Source organism: Chelonia mydas, chromosome 11, assembly GCF_015237465.2.
Source record: "Chelonia mydas isolate rCheMyd1 chromosome 11, rCheMyd1.pri.v2, whole genome shotgun sequence".
In the NCBI taxonomy this organism is placed as follows: Eukaryota; Metazoa; Chordata; order Testudines; family Cheloniidae; genus Chelonia; species Chelonia mydas.
Window position 1 is genome coordinate 47,560,283 of NC_051251.2, and position 8,491 is coordinate 47,568,773.

Consider the following 8,491-nt stretch of genomic DNA (forward strand, 5'->3'; position numbering starts at 1 on the left):
CAGTGGTAGGATTAAGAGGAGTGAACTATAAGGAACAAAACAATTGTAAATTCTTTTTACAAAGCATTTTGAGTTTTAATATTTTTTTTCTTCAAAATGAACCATCTATATTATGCCACAACAAATTGTTAATAGAAGACTAAATTGTGTTATTAGCTTTGCCAGCTCTCTGGTCCTGAAGGCTGGTGTTCAGCTTAGTTTTGTCATATCAGACAACGTGTGAATTTTGTTTTGGGTTGCATTGATTTGTTAGAAGCTACCCTGCACTTTTGCCGATAGCAGAGCACAAATGAATGTATCTTTAGAAATCTCCCCTTCAGTTTTCTGCTCCTTTTAAGAATGTAACCCCCAGGATATGCATAACCTTTTTTTTTCCCCATCTCCTTGGCTGATAACAACTTGAAACAGCAAAAGGTAATTATCCCTATGGAAAATTTAGATCATTGCAGGGATTGAACTTTTGTTACATTTTGACAATGACATACATGAAATATAAAAAGGCTAGGAAAGTATTTGAAATGTTAAACTGGAATTTGCATATAGTTAAATACAGTGTGCTTGATTCCATTCTCATTTATGCCTGTATTATATTTGAGAATCCAGTGAAACCTATCATAAAGGACCAACAAAAATCACATGAACTCAAGTGACCTAATAAAAGTGAAGCAAAATTATACTCATTAGGCAAAATTCCAGTCTCACTTCCAGTGGAGTAATTTAGTTGAATTCAATGGAGTTATTTTGAATTATTCTGAGATTAAGATGTGAAGCAAGAAGTTCGAAGACACTGTGAGACAGTCTCTTAAAGCAGAAAATTGGCTATTAGGGCTGGATGGGGAATGAGAGGATGAACCTGAATGTATCTATCCTGCCCCATCAGATCAACATTGTCTAGAAGCATGCCATTACCAGACAAGAATTTAGGATACATTTTTGAGCGCATTTTGTAGCAGAGGGTTCTTAGTCAAATAGAATTTGTATATCATAGGTGTTACAAGTACCCTCATTTATATTTCTTCCACTATTTTCCATGACATTTTCTGTATCATTGTTTGTTTAAAATCAAGTTGATATGTTAATGCAGTTATTTTGATTTCAAAATATTGCAAATTATTCAAAATTCAAACTTAACCCCCCCCAAATATCAAGTATTCACAACCAGTCTTTAAAGAGAAATAGAATCTAAAATATCAATACATTCCCATGAGCACAAACAATGGAATCTCTGTGCTGTACACAAAATACAATGCAAATTTGTATTGAACTTGCACTTTATTTTTAAGTGAATATAATTCAGCTAACGATAGAAACAGCTAACTACTAGGATGTCAATTACTCTCAAACAGCAAAGGCATCAGTGTTCAGATAAGAATGTGTCTTATACTGAAAGCTATGCTAATAAAAGCAGACACTGAGACTTAAATTCTGCACTCTGGGAACTCTTTGGGTGAAACTGGAGGAGAAAGTTTCCTTCTCCAAGGCTGCAGAATAGTAGTGAAGCCCCTCCAAGGTTGCTAACCAAGTCTAAAGGCTGGAATGCTATCATGATGTGCATTTTGATAGTGTCTAGTAGCCTCAGTTAGGATCCAGGGGGCCCATTGTGCTAGACACTGTACATAGTTCCTACCCGATAGGTGTATTTAAAAAAAAAAAGAAAAAAAAAGACAATAATACAGAAGTAAAGCTACAACGTAGTTTTATACAAACTGAACCAGTGATGATATTGTATTTTAATCATTCTTAGGTACAGTAGTGGCTTCATTTTCATGTTCAGTAGTTCTAAAATGTTGCAGAATTGGATCCTAACTCCCTTTTAATCCTAAATCAATGATTATCAACGAATGCTTCTGGGGAGAGTAAGGGAGTTGTGTAGTTTTTATAACTATTATATGCCTTTCTAGTTACCTGTGCTATTATCCTGCCTGAATGCATGGGGTTAAACCAAAGGGGGCTGTAAGATGGAAACCAACAGGAAACAACACCTTATTGTTGCCATCGTTTTATCAGAAGGAATACCAAGCGTCCTTGGGGAAAGGCACTTTAATCAGCTCCACGTCCCTGGGGATAAAGTGCTTACAGGGGCCAAATGCATTTGGGCCTGTCGTGTTAACATGGTTGATAAATGGGGGAGAAGGGGCAGGCTGCAGCCCAGAGATCCAATATAAGAGTGGTTGAACCGTGAGAGAGGAAGCCATGCCTGTCACTTGAGGGCTATACTGGAGAGGAACCAAAAGGGGTAGAGTGCAGCTTGTTCTGTAACCACAGCTTCTCACAGACAAGTCCAATCCCCCCTGTTCAATCTTTCCATCTAGGTTTTCCAATCTAGCTATCCCCAGTTACATCTGTCTAGCTGCCTTCTGACCTTCTGCTCTCAGTTATCACTGCAATGAGGCTTATTTACTTATGTACTGCAAACAGTACTTATTCACCCTGATTCACCTGTTACACTGTTTTTTTCACCCTTGGCCTCAGTGCAGTTACTTCATTGGCTTCTCAGTGTATTTCATTTGGATTTACACTGCTCTAAGTGAGAAGTATATCAAGTCCTATATTCACAGAACCTTATGTATTAAAGGTTAGCTCTAAGAACGTGGTGTTGGGGACAGAGCATCCCCGAGCAAAATGTTAAATAGGTGAGGGAAAGGAAGAAAGGGATATCATCCGGTTGGTTGCAGTTATTTTGAAGAAAAGTGTCACACAGTGTGGGGAGACTCAGAGAAGCATCGTGTAGGGAGCAGCAATTTCAGTGTAATTCACCCTTAATTGCAAATGTCTTTTGTTTTTACTGTTTTGTCACCGTCCTTTTGGTGTATTTTTACACATCTGCTCTGCATTGTAAATGAATGGTTCTCAGAGACTACACTATATTTATTACATGACATAGCTATACCTGGCAGATTGCCTGAGAAGGGACTGTTTCTCCCACTGTAGTTAATAAAGGATAAACCTTTACAATATGAAACAGCTGGAATGTACACAGGCTGAAATTATACTGATTAAAGCCTGAAGATTGCCGACAAGTGCGGAGTGAAGTTTGTTTGACTTTGATGACATGATGCCATATGTCATCACTGACACTGTCACCTGCCTGCGGCAAGGATGAATACTGGTCAGATTTCCAAGAGGATTATCATCTAGAAAGGGCAAACGTGAACATTTCTCCATTTGAATTCATCGCTGAAATGTCACCCCCCCCCCTTCAGTTGAAATCCTCTCTGTTGCAAAAAGACCTAGGAAATGGGTTCTGTGCAGGAGAGTTCTGCAGGGCTGGGGGAAGAGTGGTGTTGGACCTGCTATTACAGTCCAGCGGCTGTGTTTGTGTGTCTAAGCACAGCAACTCCTGGAGTTTTGGACAGTGGATACTAATAGTAAGAGATCTATTGGTTATTTTCCAGCACTATTCCCAGCTCAATCTTAACACATCCAGCACCAGTAATGCCCCTCTAAGCATCTGTAGATAGGGCTGGTAAGGAGAACAGTTCTATAGTCCACAAGATGTGTTGTACAGTACTCTCTTTGACCTCTCCCCATCCTGTCCTCGCTTTGGTGCCTTTTTAAGTCATATATAGCCATGGAAAGGTGAGAAAGCAGGATCCTGGCCACAGATGAGTTGGTATCAGAGCAAGATGGGCAGTGCAGAGGACAGTGAGGTATGTTCCATGATTTCCAGGAGATATAGAAAGCAACCTGTACTAGAAAGGTATTATTTTTCATACCCTCAACTTCAGTCAGCACTGATTCTGGCACCTGGTAGCTCATCCTGTAGCACAGGGTTCTCTAACCCCACTTTCATGCAATGATGCCACTGCATCAGTTTTATTATGAGAGCAGAAAGCATATCCAGTGTCTCTAAAATTATGCTCAATGGATCAATGCCATTCCACTGCAGAAAGTGAATAAATGCAAGAAGCTTCTACAGTGATGAATGTGGAATCTATTAATGCCACCAACTGGTCAGAAAATAGAAGCAGGGACTAGATGTTTCTGGATTACAAGTAGAAATCCAATCCTGGCTGGTAGGGACTAAAAGCTGTTATCTTCCAATAGCTCTTTCCAGTGGTCTCAGGCCAGACAGCTGTGGGTAAGTATCAAGACACCAGCACAGTTGGAACTAATTTGTCCTCCTGGCTGGTATCTCAGCAGAGAAGTCAAAGAATGAATGAGTTGTGTGAGCTGAACTATGTCAGGGCAGGAGCAGTGCAGGGCAGCTTGCACTCATTGTCTGAGCTGTTCCTATTCTTTGCTTAGAGAACTCCACTTGTTAAAGCTGTCAATCAGGCACCTCAGTAATCATGAAAAAAAATGAATATAATTATTGCTCAGCTGCATATTCCTAACTATGGCATGACGGAGAAAAATAATTATAGTTTAAAAGAGTACATTTGTAAATATGTGATTTTTTTTATTTCATTGGATTATTCTTAGCTGGTTAGATTCAGACACACACATTCATGTTGAATAGTACCTTACTCCCTGAGTACAGTTATTGACTTCAGGGATCTATTTGAAGAGTAAGGTTTTATTCCATGTGAAAAAGAGTTACAGAATCTGGCCTGTAGTTTGTTTATGTGACTTTACAATTTGTCACTTTTCTACTTTTACAAATTACCTATTTAACACTACTTTTCCAACACTTTATTTCTTCCTGTATTTTGCATGTTATAATATAAGGTTTGATTGTAACAAGGGACAAGTTGTGCTTGAATATAGGAAGAATCTATATGTTAGTATTAAACATGCCTGAGGGACATTACCAGGGGCAAAAGAAAAGGAGTACTTGTGGCACCTTAGAGACTAACCAATTTATTTGAGCATAAGCTTTCGTGAGCTACAGCTCACTTCATCGGATGCATACTGTGGAAAGTGTAGAAGATCTTTTTATACACACAAAGCATGAAAAAATACCTCCCCTCACCCCACTCTCCTGCTGGTAATAGCTTATCTAAAGTGATCACTCTCCTTACAATGTGTATGATAATCAAGTTGGGCCATTTCCAGCACAAATCCAGGTTTTCTCACACACACCCCCCCGCCACACACACAAACCCACTCTCCTGCTGGTAATAGCTTCTCTAAAGTGACCACTCTCCTTACAATGTGTATGATAATCAAGGTGGGCCATTTCCAGCACAAATCCAGGGTTTAACAAGAACGTCGGGGGGGGGGGGGGGGGTAGGAAAAAACAAGGGGAAATAGGTTACCTTGCATAATGACTTAGCCACTCCCAGTCTCTATTCAAGCTTAAGTTAATTGTATCCAATTTGCAAATGAATTCCAATTCAACAGTTTCTTGCTGGAGTCTGGATTTGAAGTTTTTTTGTTGTAATATCGCAACTTTCATGTCTGTAATCGCATGACCAGAGAGATTGAAGTGTTCTCCGACTGGTTTATGAATGTTATGTTGTACAGATACAGACAGACATCATCTTCCTTTCCAAATGCAAACAGATGGACATCGTACCAAAAGGACTGAAGGTAAAAAATCCATTACAATCTACATACCACACAGACTATGTTGACAGCTTGTGCCACACGCTCTCAAAGAAACTGTGGAACCACCTGATCAACATCCTCTACAGCAAACAGGGAAAGATTAAGAATGAGCTCTCAAAAATGGATACTCATAAAAAACCAACCTTCCACACAAACTTCCTCGTGGCTGGACTTTACTAAAACTAGACAAGCTATTTACAACACACACTTTGCTTCTCTACAAAAGAAAAAGGACACTAAACTTTCTAAACTACTATATGCCACAAGGGGCCACAGCAATGGTTCCTTCAACCTACCCAGCAATATTGTTAACCTATCCAACTATACTCTCAGCCCAGCAGAAGCAGCTGTCCTATCTCGGGGCCTCTCGTTCTGCCCCTCCACCCCCACGAACATGATACAGTTCTGTGGTGACCTAGAATCCTATTTTCGACGTCTCCGACTCAAGGAATATTTCCAACATACCTCTGAACAACATACGAATCCACAGAGACCTCCCTACCAACAATATAAAAAGAAGGATTCTAGGTGGACTTCTCCTGAAGGTCGAAACAGCAGACTGGACTTCTATATAGAGTGCTTCCGCCGACTTGCACTGGCTGAAATTGTGGAAAAGCAACACCACTTGCCCCATAACCTCAGCCGTGCGGAACACAATGCCATCCACAGCCTCAGAAACAACTCTGACATCATAATCAAAAAGGCTGACAAAGGAGGGGCTGTCGTCATCATGAATAGGTCAGAATATGAACAAGAGGCTGCTCGGCAGCTCTCCAACACCACTTTCTACAAGCCATTACCCTCTGATCCCACTGAGAGTTACCAAAAGAAACTACAGCATTTGCTCAAGAAACTCCCTGAAAAAGCACAAGATCAAATCCGCACAGACACACCCCTGGAACCCCGACCTGGGATATTCTATCTACTACCCAAGATCCATAAACCTGGAAATCCTGGGCGCCCCATCATCTCAGGCATTGGTACCCTGACAGCAGGATTGTCTGGCTATGTAGACTCCCTCCTCAGGCCCTACGCTACCAGCACTCCCAGCTACCTTCGAGACACCACTGACTTCCTGAGGAAACTACAATCCATCGGTGATCTTCCTGATAACACCATCCTGGCCACTATGGATGTAGAAGCCCTCTACACCAACATTCCACACAAAGATGGACTACGAGCCGTCAAGAACACTATCCCCGATAATGTCACGGCTAACCTGGTGGCTGAACTTTGTGACTTTGTCCTTACCCATAACTATTTTACATTTGGGGACAACGTATACCTTCAGATCAGCGGCACTGCTATGGGCACCCGCATGGCCCCACAGTATGCCAACATTTTTATGGCTGACTCAGAACAACGCTTCCTCAGCTCTCGTCCCCTAATGCCCCTACTCTACTTGCGCTATATTGATGACATCTTCATCATCTGGACCCATGGAAAAGAAGCCCTTGAGGAATTCCACCATGATTTCAACAATTTCCATCCCACCATCATCCTCAGCCTGGACCAGTCCCCACAAGAGATCCACTTCCTGGACACTACAGTGCTAATAAACGATGGTCACATAAACACCACCCTATACCGGAAACCTACTGACCGCTATTCCTACCTACACGCCTCCAGCTTTCATCCTGACCATACCACACGATCCATCGTCTACAGCCAAGCTCTAAGATACAACCGCATTTGCTCCAACCCCTCAGACAGAGACAAACACCTACAAGATCTCTATCAAGCATTCTTACAACTACAATACACACCTGCGGAAGTGAAGAAACAGATTGATAGAGCCAGAAGAGTTCCCAGAAGTCACCTACTACAGGACAGACCTAACAAAGAAAATAACAGAACGCCACTAGCCGTCACCTTCAGCCCCCAACTAAAACCCCTCCAACGCATTATTAAGGATCTACAACCTATCCGGAAGGATGACCCAACACTCTCACAAATCTTGGGAGACAGGCCAGTCCTTGCCTACAGACAGCCCCCCAACCTGAAGCAAATACTCACCAGCAACCACATACCACACAACAGAACCACTAACCCAGGAACCTATCCTTGCAGCAAAGCCCGTTGCCAACTGTGTCCACATATCTATTCAGGGGACACCATCACAGGGCCTAATAACATCAGCACACTATCAGAGGCTCATTCACCTGCACATCCACCAATGTGATATATGCCATCATGTGCCAGCAATGCCCCTCTGCCATGTACATTGGTCAAACTGGACAGTCTCTATGTAAAAGAATAAATGGACACAAATCAGATGTCAAGAATTATAACATTCATAAACCAGTCGGAGAACACTTCAATCTCTTTGGTTACGCGATTACAGACATGAAAGTTGTGATATTACAACAAAAAAACTTCAAATCCAGACTCCAGCGAGAAACAGTTGAATTGGAATTCATTTGCAAATTGGATACAATTAACTTAGGCTTGAATAGAGACTGGGAGTGGCTAAGTCATTATGCAAGGTAACCTATTTCCCCTTGTTTTTTCCTACCCCCTCCCCGACGTTCTTGTTAAACCCTGGATTTGTGCTGGAAATGACCCACCTTGATTATCATACACATTGTAAGGAGAGTGGTCACTTTAGAGAAGCTATTACCAGCAGGAGAGTGGGTTTGTGTGTGTGTGTGGGGTGGGGATGTGAGAAAACCTGGATTTGTGCTGGAAATGGCCCAACTTGATTATCACACACGTTGTAAGGAGAGTGATCACTTTAGATAAGCTATTACCAGCAGGAGAGTGGGGTGAGGGGAGGTATTTTTTCATGCTTTGTGTGTATAAAAAGATCTTCTACGCTTTCCACAGTATGCATCCGATGAAGTGAGCTGTAGCTCACGAAAGCTTATGCTCAAATAAATTGGTTAGTCTCTAAGATGCCACAAGTACTCCTTTTCTTTTTGCGAATACAGACTAACACGGCTGTTACTCTATTACCAGGGGAGTAGCTTACACCTTGGCACAGTGTAGACTTATAGCT